Raw genomic sequence first — 16,715 nt, 5'->3', positions numbered from 1 at the left:
TAAGGTGGTTTCCATCCCCCAATAGCGCGGCTGGCGCGCTGGTCCCGACGCTGCAATCATTCCCCGGTAATGATTGTCATTACCGGGCACGGGAGGGCGAGCGAGAGCGGGTGGACGAACGGAGCAGAGGGATTGGCCTGCATTGCGATTGCGTTTCTGTCTGGTCCCATTGGCCGACAAACTGCGACTACGGACGCGTCTGTCCCTCGACGGACGATACGGCGACCTGCACCGGGTGGTGGAGGCTAAGTAATATTCCCCTTTTTTGGATAATCTTTATTTGATAGGAATCGACCGTAATCGCGGGCTTCGATTGTTGAGCCGCAAGTATTTTCAGGGAGGGACTCCGGCCGATGAAGATTGTGTTTATCGATTTTTGCTGTTCGCGAAGAGAGGAGCAAAAGTAAGCATCAGTTACGTTTTTTGCCACCCGCAGGCGGTAGACTTTCATTAAAGAGTCAAGGATATAAAGCTTACAAAGTATTATTAATGTAATTCTTTGGAAAATAAAATTATTTTAATACTTATATTTAATTGCATAACAAAAATGTTTTAAAAAATTAATCTAAGTATATATATATATATATATATATATATATATATATTAATAAATTTAATTAACGTTATTATGTTTTCAAATTGCATTTATAGAATTATAATAATAACAAAAAAGATACATTACAGATATCATTGTAAATTGCCAAAGAAAAAGTTAGTCAAGATTATATAATTTCTGCAATAACAATGTAAATTTATATAAACGCAAGTGTGACTTTTAGAGGAATGTACTACCCTGAGCGAAAGCAACCCTCATGTCGTCCCGCGCCCATTCATTATTACTTCTGTAGCACTCATGTGTGGCCATTGAACGAAATGCAAGTAGCAAATTAACCTGAGATGCCCGGCTAACTTTTCTGAATGAGAGATTACTGACTCATTCGTTCGCAGAATCGTTTAGTACCTTTTATAATGTCTGCCTCATGTTACATCAGCTTTTTTACATCACCAATGATGAATACTTGATTCAGTGATCTGATGATGATTTATTCTGAAGTCCTTTTCTACGGTAAATGGTTTTTAATGTATCGTGAGAAGAATTCATTTACACTTTTAATCCTTTTCATATTTTATAAAACTCTATTCAAGATTCATTCAATTTTATTTATATATGTATATGTGCATGTATACAAGTACTATGGCTTATCAAAATGTACTTAATATTTTTTAAAATTTATGTAACTTTAGTATTTTATAATGTTATTTGCTATTTTTTCAGCGCCTTCAATTTTATGTTAGATATTCTTTCTCATCAATTTTTTTAGTATTATACTTGTATTAATGATTATCGATTGTAATCGTGAAGTATGCAATTAATAAATTTGCTGAACCAGATGTTATCAATGATTCAGCTATACGAATTTAAAATGTCGATAAAAAGAATGAAAGTTAACCCAAGAGTGAAAAGCACGAAAGCATCAAGAGGACACATCAAAGCAACACAGATATCATGGTAGGGGTCTTTCATGGTAGCTATTATCGCATTACTTCAGCATGGCCGAACGTCATTTACCTCACACTCCCGCAATGATTTGAGGGCAACCGAACTATCGACTCAATCCCTCGCGTGCGCGTGGACTGTTGGGACTATTGTATTCCAGCAGCATTGGTCCGTTGTCAAGTTCACTGTTAAAGCAATCAGCAGTACATTTTCATATTCTATCAAAAATATATCATTTATATATTAAATGTAAAAAACAAATTATTTCACATTATATTAATTATTCTTTTAAATAAAAATATTTAATTAAAATAAATAATTTAGAATTAAATTCATTAAAATCTTCAATTTCTTCATTTTTTTTAGTATTTTAAAAGTTGACAATTCTTTCATTGATAACTTATTTGAACAAAAAAAAAAAGAATAATTTAAGATATAACTCATATGAAAAAACGTAAAGTTAGTTATTTATCATTATTTTGTGTATTTCTTTCGTCATTTTAAAAGCGCAGTGTCGTCCGCATCCCATTCCTGCAAAGTACACGATGCACTTTCGAGGCAAGGTAGAAAATCAATCCGTGTCGTCTCTTAAAATCCACGCGGAGGAAAATCGGAACGATCTCACGCTCGATTATCTTCGCGGGCGACATTATCAAGCCATTAGGGGCCGCCGTCAGGGCTTACCGATGACGCTCTCGTTGCACTACCAACTCGTCATCGGATTCGAAATTCCAACGTGGGCGGACGCGATGAAATGGCTTGTCTCCCTTCTGAGAGTTTCTCCTTTCCATCTCATCCTCATTCTTGTGCTCTTCTCCATCGCGACTCGCACCTCCTCGCGCGACGATTCACATTAAGCACTTCGCAACGACAATTTGTGATACATTTGTCGGAGACGCGGACGCATCTCCCTGCGAAAAGTTTCTCGAAGGAGAGTGATAAAAATTTTTTCCGCTAATGCCATCGACAAATCTTATATTCACAATGTTCGCTTAATACTTTTGCTTTTTATTCTTAAGAGACATATATTTTTTTTAACAGAAAAAGATGTCATTTGCTGCTCAAACAAGACTGTAGAATGATGCTACATTAATTTTGAAAAGCATATATATTCTATAGATGATATAAATTACATATAATTACAAGTTTATTGAAAAATCAGTTATACATTAAATAATTACTTAAATAATATTAAATAATATCATAACTGATCGAATTGAATATATCATCATCAGTAAGTCGAATATATTATCTTCAATAAATTTATCATACATCGACACTTCAAATAATATTAATTAGTATTTATATTAGAATGTTTATTTAATCACTCTTCTTTTATAGGCATCTGATTGGAATTCCGGATTGGGTATTTATAACAGTAGCTTGTAACAGCAGACGATAATTGAGCCTATCCTCAAAAAGCGCCTATCAACGCTCGGATTACAAAGCTGCTTTCCAAGCGCGCGGCCGAGTAGGAATCCGCGAAAGTTGTAACTCGAGCAACGAATGCGCTCGTGGATTGTTAATTAGGAAACCCAAGTTTGCGAGGTAATCAGGAATCGCATTTCACCGGTGTACCGATGTACCGCGCACGAAGTCGATTCATCAGCGGGGCGAACGGTTGTCATGGGGATGCGACCCGCCCTTTATGCCAACCCCATGCAAACCTGCGCATTTCTCGAAAACTGCTTCCCTCACCTTTCGAATACACGCGAAAACGCAGTTCCTCTAGATATATGGCCACGAAATTTCTCTTCGCACCGTTTACTTCCCTAATTGCTATTTCGGAACGAATATTACCCGCTATTTAGAATAATAAATGCGACAAATATATTTAAGTAATATAACGAGAGTAATAATATAATATTTCAAATATAATGTGCAAATATAACCGTAGCCGTAATATAGACGTAAATATAATTACTCGGATATGATTATTATATATTATTTTTGGATAATTAATACAATTTTAACAAATACAATTTTCATAAATAAGAAATAATATATTTAATTTCTTTTTCTTTAATAAAATATTACAAAATAATGATTGAGATGTATTGAATTTTTTAGAACACTAAGAAACATCTTTCTCACGAGAATGTCAAAATATTGGGGAATTTCCAATTACGCGAAACAAAACGATGCAACAACACAAGAGAGAAACAAAAAAATAGCTTCGTCATACTGCGGCATCTCAAGTATCTCACCAAAAGAGACTTAAAAGCTTTCTTGCCATTTAAGGACTCGTAATAATCTCCCACAGTGTTTCGGATGCTCATGGGGAGAATCGTTTATCAAGTGCAACGATCTCGTTCACACGAAGATTTTCTGAGATATCGATCTTTGTGAGCTAATCCTTATTCACTAAAGTCATTCCTATATGGAGAGTTTTATTTTGAATATTCTTTTCTTTTGCATTATTTTATTTTTTGCGGCTGAAATTTGCGTTAATTATTTTAAGATATTATAAACTGTCGGTGACCAATTTAAATTATCATTGCTTTAACAGGCAGTTCTGTGGTTAAAAAGATACCTACGACGTCTTCTTTCATCCGTCTAAGTCTATAAGTATCTATAATTGTACGGTAAACGGACACACTCGTAAAATTAATCGTTTCCGGTACCAGCCAAGTCTACAGACTCCCGTTTTGGTGTTGAACGATGAAGATCCGCACCTCGCCTACGCTCATACCATGCCGCTAATTTCGATCTTTTTTCCTCTCTGACTTTGTGCAATGCTCCCACGATGTGTACAGGTGGCACTCCTTAAAATTATAAGAGATCCGTTATATCCTTTCTATTTGATGATTTCTGTGATCTATTCGCTGCTTGTCTTTTTGAAATAAAAATAAAGATTTAATTTATAAATAATAAATTAAAAATGTATATAATTGGTAAGAACTTAAATAATTGGTAATAAATCAATTCACATTGAATCATTCGGATGGTAAATGAATAAAAGTGAACGAACACGCAAAAATCTTGAAATACATTTAATTCAGCGCTGAAAGGATTGATACACCGTAATGCATCTTCCACCTGTCGTCACATCACGAGTAACATCGTTCAAGTTACATTGTACCGCTTTCTTTTCTTCGAAGTTACGCGGCGAGGCCAATGTTGCTTCGCCGTTCGACTCAATACGCCTGAACCACCAAGATGAGAAGAACCTCCTGCTGTGTGTTGTCGGCTACCCAGCTACCTGCCGTCCTCTCTTGAGGTTCGCCTAAGGCTTCGCATTCATCATCGCGGACCACCTCCGGTGACATATGACGTATCGAGATTAACGCGGCGTCCGCGTCCGGCAGCTCCTTCTTACGCTTATCGAAATTCCAGCGCAACAGTTACGCGTTCTTTAGCCTCATCTTACGTTTACGCGAGATTAATTATCTATGTCGCGCATTTCCACGAAAAAATTATCATATAGACATTTTTTGTATTACGAATGTTATTACACATGTTTCCTCAGTCAACGATCGTTGACGATTGCAAGTCAACGATCTGATAATTTATCCGATAATAGGAAGTTTGATAACATTAAGTGATAACATATGAGATGCACAGTATCAAATAGCAATGGCACTTATAGAGACATTTGTCCTGAAAAAATTTAACATTAATGTTTCGTGAAAAAGACGAAAGGTGGTTAATAACATTGTACGGTTGAGATGCTCCGTGAAACCGGTCGGCGTAAAGAAGCTCTCGCGGAGCGAAGATTGATGCATGACAACATAGTTAATCCTTTTTTTTATGCACCATGATATCGCCCAGTGTACTTACATATACGCGCAATCTCTAATATGCATAAACAAGATTGATGAGCATCACGTATACGACAAAATTTCGAACGAAGAACTTCTCCGTAAGGAGAAAACGTCCTTCAGCACTGAGGAGCACACGAGCCGGGACACATCGATGCCGCCAGGCGGGAATTAATCCTTCTTCCAGGATTTTTCATTGTCGACACTGATCGGCTCATTCCCAATAATTACGCAGCGCTCGATCGACTCGACCTCGGTGGCGAAAAGATAGACGTTATGTCTTTTGCTATGTTGCTTTTCTATGCCGCGGAGGAATGTTTTGCATAATGAGAGAGTTGATAGCACACGATAATGCAAATGATTAAGACGCTAGAAGAAATGTATATAACCTAATGTTATATAATATATACACACACACACATATATATATATATATATATATATATATAAAATGTTAATATAATATAATATATAATAATATTATACAAAATATAATATTCTTACGAAATATATATATATATATATATATTAATATAAAAAATATATGTATATATATATTTTATACATTATATACATATATATATTTTTTTAAGAATACATGACATGTTTACAAAAGAAAATTTAATAAGTTAAGTTCCATTTTTATATTTATTAATAAATTCTCGTATTTTCAAAGATGTTGGGTTTACATCTACATCTACTAAACAAAATAGTTTAATTACATTACATTTAATAATACTTATTGTTAGCATAATTTGTGGTAATGGAATTTAGTATTAAACAATAAAGCTTGATATTGAATATAAAAAATTGTAAGGCTAAGTAATTGGTAGAATTCGGAGATTGTCACGATGTCAAATGTCACGATTCGTAAAGGATTCTGTGTCCAAATTCTAGTCGGCTTCATTTGATTTCTTATTCAATTTTCACAACATTCTTACGATTCTTCATAGTTTGCATAACTTTTAACTTTTCTATGAAAAGAAGACTCCTTCGTTACGTTAGACCGAAGTAATGAAATTCAACAATATTAATAAGGAATGCCAACTCATGAAATGAATCTCATAATCTTCTTCGGTTGCTTTAACGTATGTTTCTCCACTTTTTTGTCAAAATAATCCAAACTTTCTTCGAAAATGTGTAATTCAAAGTACGTTTCGACGAACGTGAAACAGTAGGTACAATACGTCCATCCAAAATCGATATTGTTTGATTCTTCTGAATGGTACGTGTTGTGTACATATTGTTCCACGTTCATTGAACTTTCTTGAGTTAGATAAGTTGTAATTTATAAGTTCTTCGGACTTTTCTCTCGTTATTTTGGATATCCACTATCTTTTCGTATTTAATTTAGTCTCACTTTTAATTTGTACGCTTTTCATTATTGCTTTTCAGAACAAGTATCAACATTTTGTAAAATCAATTGAAATTCATCCAGTAATAACGCCATAGCAAATTTGATTTTTCCTCGATCCGTCTATGTTTCTTAGACATCATATCAAGTACCTGATTTACAAGAGCTAGCATTTGAGTTTTTGAATCAATTTGTTCAATCGATTGATCTCGACTACTTTTACCACCTTGATTCACAATTGGTTTGTTCTTGATCTTGCATGCGCGATTCGCATATCCCAATTTAAGAGTTTTATCAAATCAATCAAATCACATATATATTTACAATGCTTAAAAGTTAATTTTTATTTTCTATAGATTTATAATTAATTACTGTGTATTACTCTGCAAATCGCGTGTAATGTCTTATGAAGCTTATAAATGATTATGCACGAACATACACGAACATGCACATTTTTCTCTTTATCACAATGCTGCCAAGCTTAACGAATAGCAACATATCCTGTCTCGAAATTACACCGCGCCAAAGAAGGCTCACCAAGGCGCGACAATTTGACCTATCGATTAATTCCGGCGTAGCCACGACGGCCGAAAGATACATGATTCCCGAGTAATAAACGTAATTACAAATTTAACGCGTTCGACGTGTTCCGAGTCGTAAATATACGCGCAAGTCCTTGGACGCATACGCAGATGAACCGCGTCGAATCGCGGAAGAATCGAGTCCCGTCATTCGAAAAAAAATGGTAAGATGAGAACGGGGATGGCAAGTACAAAGGGCGCGCGACTTAGTTCCGCTTGGACCTTTGACCACCGTGCGTTGACGCTCGTCTCCCTCATCTTCTTCACATCCTCCCGTTCGTCCTCCCTCTCGGCCGTCGCTACACACGATCTCTCTCTGCACCGCGCCTTCCATCTCGCGCTTCCGCCGCGAGCTACACGGGCCCGCCACGGCGATGATGATGATTAATCGTCGCACCTTTGTCTCGCGATAATGAGATTTCGGTTTGCGCAACGCGTCCACCTGCGGGAGCTACTCTCTCTTTCCTTTATTTCGGATCGTTCGACATTCCCCTCCCGCTCTGGTAATAAACCGATGTGGTTTGCCACCACGGAGATCTATTCGCTATTAGAAATATATCAAAGAACTTGAGAAGGAAAGAAGGTGTAGTCAACCAGAAGACTCGTTGAAATTACGAGACGCTACGCGAAAATGTCATTAGGAAATCCGATCCTGCCTGTACAGAAGCCCATATGATCGCGCGGTTAAATTGTCGGATTGGGAAAAGCTGTTCACACGCGGTAACCGCACTTCTCATTTATTACGTTGAAATACGTATCGTGCTCGGCAATAGTTTTTACCCCACAGTCAATCCACCGTACATACGCAGCGCGAAAAAAAAGGATCAGCAATTGGATACGGTGAACGCAAGGAAATGTTCAGGTGCCTCTCTCATCGGTGTAATTACGCGATTACTATAACGCGTGACTTATCTCGCTCTCGAGCGAAAGCATTTTTCTCTAAAGTTTATCGGGAGGCACGTGAAAGGAGCGAAGGTGCCCTCTAATTGCGCGGCCGCGTTGCAAGCCCCCTCGTCAGCCCCTCGTGCTCGTGCGGAGTCGCGCCGTTAAGGAAGCGAGCGTGTGCATATAGAGATCCTCACGTCCCGTGCTCGAGACGCGGACGCAGGGAAGCGTGGAACATTTGACTACGGGCTGTCAGAGTGTCAGCCAAGCCCATCCTCTTTCGCAACGTAGGAAATATTGTAATTGCCCCGCGCGGAGTTTCCTCCGTGACATACACCACCCGGACATTACCCGATTCGATTCCCAAAAGGTTCATAAACCTCGTGCCCTTGAAACCAATATATGGTACCACGAGCAAACATGCTTAAAACCTTTGATAAATGATTGATAAATGAAAATGGAAGTTCAATAAACATATTGTCATACTTTACACTTTTTTTCATTGGGTACTAAAGCTGCAAATAAGGTCAAAAATGTCTTCCAAAATATTTAAATAATATTCTTTACAAGTTTCTAAGAAAAATTTTGTGTAATTCAACATTATTTTGTTATAACACACAATATAATTTATTATCATTAATTAAAAAATATGAATTCTGGAATATGAACAATTCTTCAAATTGTTAAGATTAATCGCGTTCCGTTTATAGTGGCAAGATTGCGGCTGCATTTTTAAGCAGCGACTTCCGAATTCCACAGATGCGCCCTTTTCGTTCGTTCCCATAGATTCGGGCCAGAGAAACAAATCACACGATGACAAAAGAAGGAAGAGGAACGAAAGGTTGAGAAACGTGAGGAACACGGTGCTTCGTTTGTACAAGCACGTCACGGGGACCAATTGTTCTCTCCCGTTTCTCTCCCCTTTTCTAAAACAAGGCGTGTGGAGTTAAAAGATTCGTCAGCCAGTTTCGTCGGTCCTTACAAAGCGATTCCTCGCGAACGGCAATCGATTGTTCGATAATATCGGACTCATTTGTCAACCGCGGCGAGCCGTTTAAATGCAAATAAAGCAAAGTGGTCAGGCTGATCATCACGCGGCGTCGGAAAGTCTGCAACAGAAAGTCGGACGTGGCTCTTCGAGCGCGACTCGTTTCTCCGAATAGGAATTTCTCAATCTATGTCGTGACTGCCTTTTGTCTGGATAACAAATAAAAATTTGTAAATTTGTAAATATTTTAAAAGAATTTATTAAATTACATTTAAAAATATTTTATGTAAAATATATTTTAAGATTTCTAAATAATTAATGATATATCAAACATATACATTTTACAATTTTTATATAAATATGCGAAAACCTCAATCACTATATATTGGCGAATTCTTATTAGTGTTATTAATTTATGTCCAAATATCGCCGTACAATATTTCTCGATACAAGCGAACAGTGTAGTATTTTTTTCCTTTTCTTTATACGGAAAAAAGAGAATAGTGAAATTTCCTACAGCGACGAACGCCCATCTTTTCCTTTTGGTCTCCGAGACAAACGAGGCCGACTACAAATCGAAGGAAGAGAGGGGAATAGCATCGAGATGAATAGCATATTAAAAAAATAATAAATTAACACACCCCCATGGGGGTCTCTTTCTCAAAGTAATGCCGCCATTGTACTTCATCGTGTAACGTAGCTACTGTTAATTATGGCGTGCCGCCGTTGTGTGTAATCTGACGTGGAAGACGACGGACATCATTCGTTGCGTCGATTCAGATGTTCAGTTTAATAATTACACGAAAAAAAAGAGAATTCTTCAAGAATGCGACAGATATAAACGAAAAAAAGAACGTGTTTGCAATGAGATAAAACTAATTGCAGTTTTCACAAATTTTCTTGTGCAAACTCTGTGCATTACATAACATATAATTAGTCAATAATAAGAACATATTGAAATATATATATATATATATATATGTTATATATCCCCATTCTTCAAAATAATCTTTTCCATTTTAATAAGATTTTTATAAATTTATCGAGATCTTTCAAAAATTAATTTTAGTATACAAAATAGATATGAAAGTTTTCATGACTTGGAAGTGCTATTATTGGATTTCAAAGAAGAAATATAGAAATATCTTAATCTTCTAAATCTTATTCTCGAATTGAGAAAAGCGTGAATCTCTCGATTACATTTTGTCTCCATTCTTTGACCTATCATTTCACCGTAAACTGACACGGAAGATTAGAAAAGATTGACCATTATGTAGATTTCTACCTGCTATTGTTATGAATCTTTTAAAAATATTAAAAATCTCTGCCGAGTTATTTATCCGCGTTTTTATTTCATTCTTAAATATGTTATTAGATGTATGTTAACTTATAAGTACGGCATTTACATTTAAAACCAAAAGAAGAACTATGAAATTATATATCACTGTGAGGATCACTCTTGTGAGCGTCTCAAGTCCATCACTCTTGTGAGCGTTAAACGCAAAAAGGGAGGATCTTTATCACAGTCTTTATATATAATGAGTATCTTTTACGCTTATGGCAGAAAATACCAGCTCGAATTTTCACTAAAACGAGAGGGCGAGATTTAAGATTAATGATTTACATTCATGATATATTTTTATCAACATAGTAAGTCACAATATTTTACAACTTCCATTAGAAACATATATATGTTTTAAAAACTTATCAAGCAGACATTCGCTTATATACAGTTTATAATAATCATCAAAACAATTATTTTCTTAAGATGAAACATGGAATAGACATTCCCACGCCTTTTACTCGACAGATGTCGATACATGTACAAGTAACTTAAACACTAAGGTGACAAAAGGAACAAATGCGAGTGATCTACGAGTGCACGAGTACAATTCGTGTCATTGGTAGGGAAGCAACACAGAGACTGGGTAAAGCGGAGGTCGAAAGAAAGAATGAAAGCTGGCAACTGTGGCGGCTCGATTGATTACACCGCAAGAAGCTGGTCAGACTTTGTCTTCCCACCGATGCCACGGAACGGACAGATGGACGCACGGCTATGCGTTACAGGTGCCGCATAGAGAGGAGAGAAGTCTCCTGTTCTCTTTGATCCTGCGGGAAGGAACGCAAGCCGTACGGTATCCCCGTACGGACAGGTACACTCCAGTGGGCGAGGGACTACGCCGCTTTTTCTGCGTCCCACATTCCGGCCACGTCGCTCATCGCGTAGGATTTTGCCTTCTGTCACTCCCTTGATCGACGTGCAACACCAACCGCCGCCGGGTTCATGCCGCTCCCTTTCGAGGGATTTCCCCGTTAGGAGGCGATTTATCGTATATCCGTGCGATGCGTGACATTCGAGAATGGTTTAACACCAAATCTGGGCTGGACTGAGTCATTCAACTGGACCAACATAAAATCCTGAAAAGTGTGAAAAAATGGTCGAGAAATGAATGAATTTTAAATGGAGAAATTAATTATTGATATTTTTTCCCAATTGACAAAAATGTTTTTAAGACGACTAATGACTTTCTTAGAAAACACCTTGCGTCGGAGTTAAGAATACGAGTTCGCAGAACTCGACAGGTGCTTTTTTCATATAAAACTATCTAAAATTTCATATATATTTCTTATCTTTTATCTTCATGTTTTTTAAATTCTTTTATTAAATAAATGTTTCTTTATATAGATATAAAGAAAAATTCCTTACTGGCATGGAATCATCATTACAAACCATTATATGTAATTCTTCCAACTAGGTAGTATAAATTTAAATGAAATCAATCCAACATTGAAATCGCAACTTGAGAATTACATTATCATTAGCCTAATATCTTTCAAAGTGCAAAGCCATGGCCACGAAGCTATTTTCACCAGATTGATAAAGAAATTATAAAGCTAATCCTTCTCTCTACGAATTTAACACTCGACTCGCTACCCAACAGATTTCTAAAATCACGAGATCTCTCGTGTCACACGCAGGAGAGATAAAGTATCAGCAAGCCACCCTCATAAGTCGCCTCGCGAAGAGAGTTCACCCCTGGTGAAAAGAGTTAAATAAATCGCGGAGTAAAGTCCATGCTGTGTATTTGCGTACACATATACAGAACGAAAAAGAGAGCACGTCGAAGGAGAGGGATGACCACAAGGGAAGAGACGATCGAACGATACGTTAGCGCAGAAAGAAACAGAAAGCGAGAGAGAGAGAGAGAGAGAGAGAGAGAGAGAGAGAGAGAGAGAGAGAGAGAGAAGAGAGAAAAAGCGGAGCACAGGACGTATATAAAGGTATTCGGGATGGCGAAGGCAGCAGACCGGCGGCCACATCAAAGCGCTTACCGACTGCCCGGGCTTCGGCTTGGACTTTCCGCGCGTGTTCCCGCGGATGCATGTACGTGCCCGTGAGAGCCCGCGCGGATCGAGCGAGCGGCTCCGCGCCGCGTTGCACCGCACCGGCTTCGAGAGATGGTGCTTTGATTCCGGTTGAACCGGTGTGTTGCGCGCTGCGCGGCCGGCCGTGGACGCACGCGTGTGCGTGCGTGCGTAGCGGCGGCTCTCCCGAGGCCGTGCTCACGCTCACGCTCGTTTCTCGCGGTATACACGGAAGGGATAATGTCGCAGCATCCTCCTGAAATACACCGTGGAACGACGGTGTCGTCGCGTCCACACTCGGCACCGCCGGTGTCGTTCCTTTTTAGTAGGAACACAACGTGCACATATACACTTGTATCCTTGAGTGCGATGCTGGCGGAAGGACGCGGAGATTTCCCATTATCAAGCCTTGGAACGTATCATTAATTATAGATAGAGACATGCACACGTCAGGCTTCTATATGAGTTTTAGAATGGAAGAATGAGTACATTGATGGTGAAACGGATGGGATCGTAAATTGCTGGGTGGATCATTGAAGGATTTTCTTGTGGATACTGAAGTATAATTAACGAGAGACACAGTGGAAACATATAAAGTATATAAAATATAAATACATCAAGTAAAAGAGGATTCTTCTGTGATATTTTTATCACAGAAGTTAAGAAACACATTGACAGCATTGATAATTAATTAAAAAATATAACGTTATCGTAAAATATCAGTATTATAATAGGTGTTTTTAAATACAATACAGTACAATTAGGCGTTAAAAATAAATATGTTTTAATGATTATTTTCAAATATTCTTAAATTCTTTTTCATAAACCGTTGCATATCGAATATATTATTGACGACTAAAAGACCTTGTAAATGCTTTCAAGAATTTTTAAAATGGGCGATAAAAATGGGAGTATTTATGAAGTCAGCACTGTAAATTATAGATCTTAATAAGTAGATCTTTTTTATTATTCATTACACCTTAGACGTTACGAATAGCGTAGATCTAACTTCTAACTGTTTTTACACTCCTAACTGTTTTTAAATGCGCAATAAATTTATAATCTTGATAAAGATGATAGATACGACTAAGTAATTCTCTATTATAATGTTGTACGGCGATAAATAGCAATAAATTTTCCTTTCTTAGATTATTTAATCAGAAAAACCATTATAAATTAATGTTTACAGAAAAACAAAATAAGATTTCATATAAGCAATTGTAATTTACATGATTCTATTATTCTATTATTTATTTATTTTTAATCGTTTACAAGAATTTTTTTAGTTCTATAAAAAATAAAATTATCTAAACATAGATGACTATATGGCTATAGTGGACCACTCTGAATTAATATTTTTGACTCGGGCGATTCTCTCTGGTTATCACCAGTTATTGGAACCACAGACCACACAGGATACACCTATAGACCCATAGACCATACTTAATTCCAATTTCATTTCAATTGAATCGTACCATGACGTGCAATGTGTCAAAAAGATAACGGTAGTCCATGGTGGGACCTCGCAACAATGGCAATTCATATAATAACTCATTCGCGATACAGAAAGATTTCAAATAGTGTCAATATAATCGCACGATCTTCAGGAAGCGCAGTGAGTCTGTGGCATTACTGTAATGGAAAATCATTATACTCGGTTTTCTCTTTGAAAAATAAAAAAATGTGGACTTGACACTCGAGACACTACCGTGTCTCCTGATAATAATATTTTTTTTTATAAATATTCTCTGAGATCAAGTTACTTACATTCTTAAATTATATTAAAGTATATATATTATATATTAAAGTACATAAATTATAAGAATATATTATGGTTATAATTTTTACTTAAACTTTTGCTCCACTTTAAGTCGCTTGGGTATAGAAACGCGATAAAGTACAAATTACAATAGAATATATGTCATAATGATACACATATCACCTAGTCTTCCTTGAACAACGACATTTGTCACCTACCGAGTATCCATAGAGAGACAGCATAATGATAGTACATCTACTATAGTACGATGCCTCGCTGTCGTTATGTCAAGCTGATACGTCGATATTAAACTAGTTCAATACATAGTAATATAATGAATAAACGCTACACGCGTGAGTGTACGTGGGATTCCTAATCCAGTCGAAGAAGGATAGTCGAACGGAAATGAAAGGAGAACGCGGAGAGATCCGCGGCTTCGAATCGACGGAGAAGACAAGAAGGACGCGATTCTGACCACCGCGGTGGGTTCACTCCCGATCGTAAAATAACCGAGGCGCAGGAACCCGACGAAACGTGCAATTGAAGTGTCGAGCCGAACGTGATTACCGTCATCAGCGAAGTTCAAATACCGGTGTAAACGCTTCGCACTTTCGAGTCGCTCGGATATGCGATTGTATGAGATCGTGAGCGCGGCTCCACACTTTGATCGGGGGGACCCGTATTACGGTGAATCGCGACGGCCCCGTGAGCTCTGGCGCGAGGAGAAATTGAAAACGTTTCGAGCGCAAAATCGTTTGCTCCGGTAAATGTCGATGTCGTACAAGTGGCACTTCAGTACAACACAACGGTCGTTGTTGTCCTGTTCGCAGGATCATGCACATCGTTTGCAATCATTCATTTCACGGCTACTACGTGACACATCAGCATGAGTCGTCTCGTTTTCTATTTTACCTATTGCCACTGATAAAATTGTAATATACTATTAATTTTGGATGCTTTTAGATATTTACACTCTATATGTATGTTAACATATTATGAATAATTTTAATTATCAAGAAATTTTTGAATTATTTTTTTTCTGCTACTATATATTTTCATCTCTTAACCAACTTTTAACAAATTTATATTAATACAAACTTATTATAAAATGCGGTAACATGTTTGATTTTTTATTATTTCAGTTGTCACTTTGTTTAATCGATCAATTATTTAGTTATTATATGTATGCATGCATATTACAATACAATATTGATATATTGAATCTCCGAAATAAAGTTAAAAAAGCAAGAAATCAAAACAAATTCTATAGTTGCATGTATTTAAAAAAAATGAAGATTACATTTATCTTATGAAATGCGAGCAAAAATATTTATGTAAGAATTTTTATTAATAAAAAATATTCATGTCACATAGTTGCACATGGACCACAACGTTACTGCAATAAGACAATTAAGTATAAATAAAAAATACATATAAAATTATAACATGTAAAGCGAATTACAGTGCAACTTAAGACGAAAGTATGCTTTTATGTTAAATAATATATAAAATTATTATTATACCGAACAGATAAATCATATCTTACACAATAAATTACCTTGTGGTTACGCTGCGATGACGCCGGGAGACGCAATTGGCGTCACGTGACCATCAATTTCCTCTTACGCTTCATTTTTAACGGCGACGTGATATCTATAGTTCAATATGAATATCTTTCGCGGGTATCTGTTTACGGGGTGCAGTGTAATGGGAGCCGTTCGACCCGCGCCTATCGCCATAAATTGCACACTTAGTCGCACAACTTAATTCTCCATTTACTTTGGTGTAATGGTGATGATAGCGAACGGAAACGATAAGCTTGTCATTACTTTGTTACGCAAACGAGTTGCACGATAAGTAATTAATTATTCAATGCCATTCTATGCTTTTCCAATAAAAAAATTATTTTTTGTGCAAATGCTCTCATTGCTTTGGAAAATGATTTCCTTGTGAAATATTTATTCTGCTTGTATTTAGCAAAAAAATTCTTAATATTTATTTTCAAATTATGGATTAATTATATATTAATTACATATTACATATTACATTTCATTACATATTACATATACTTATGTAATTTGTGTTAATTTTTATCTTCAATTATACAAGTATAATTATATTTATTTTTTTTATTTCGTAGCTTTATTTTGTAAATTTAAAACTTGTATTAATATATTGTGAAGCATATATTTATCATTTATAATTTATAAAAAGTATATAGTTCTTAATCTTTATTTTAATTATATATATATAAAAATAAAAAAACAATATATAAAAAAAATTTTGTATATGTAGTGTGACTATATTTATAATCTATTACTTTACTATTACTTTATGAATTGAGATATACATCGACGTATCAATTAAAGTTTTTTAATTGCTAATATTTTAAAGAAGATAATAACACTTTTTGTAAAAATATATTTAATTATATAATTTATGTTAATTTTGATTTATATTTAAGACAATATATATTTAAATTATATTTTGTAAAAATTTGAAATACATATCAATGTATTCAAT

The 16,715-nt window shown here is 36.1% G+C and overlaps 1 long non-coding RNA gene across 2 annotated transcripts; it reads left to right on the top strand.

Annotated features, from left to right (window-relative positions):
• The first annotated feature begins 66 nt into the window (after positions 1-66).
• LOC148935129 (uncharacterized) lies at positions 67-3,420 on the top strand. 2 transcript variants are annotated; one of them, XR_016140619.1, is made up of 6 exons: positions 67-249; positions 338-403; positions 780-1,066; positions 1,277-1,510; positions 2,540-2,732; positions 2,840-3,420. It is a non-coding gene; the product is annotated as an uncharacterized LOC148935129 (long non-coding RNA). The 2 variants fall into 2 exon arrangements; XR_016140618.1 differs by having other exon boundaries at positions 67-403.
• Positions 3,421-16,715: the final 13,295 nt, after the last annotated feature.

Source organism: Pogonomyrmex barbatus, unplaced genomic scaffold (genome assembly GCF_055798465.1).
Source record: "Pogonomyrmex barbatus isolate J1 unplaced genomic scaffold, ASM5579846v1 scaffold6, whole genome shotgun sequence".
NCBI classification, from domain to species: domain Eukaryota; kingdom Metazoa; phylum Arthropoda; class Insecta; order Hymenoptera; family Formicidae; genus Pogonomyrmex; species Pogonomyrmex barbatus.
This window is presented reverse-complemented; position numbering and strand designations above follow the sequence as displayed.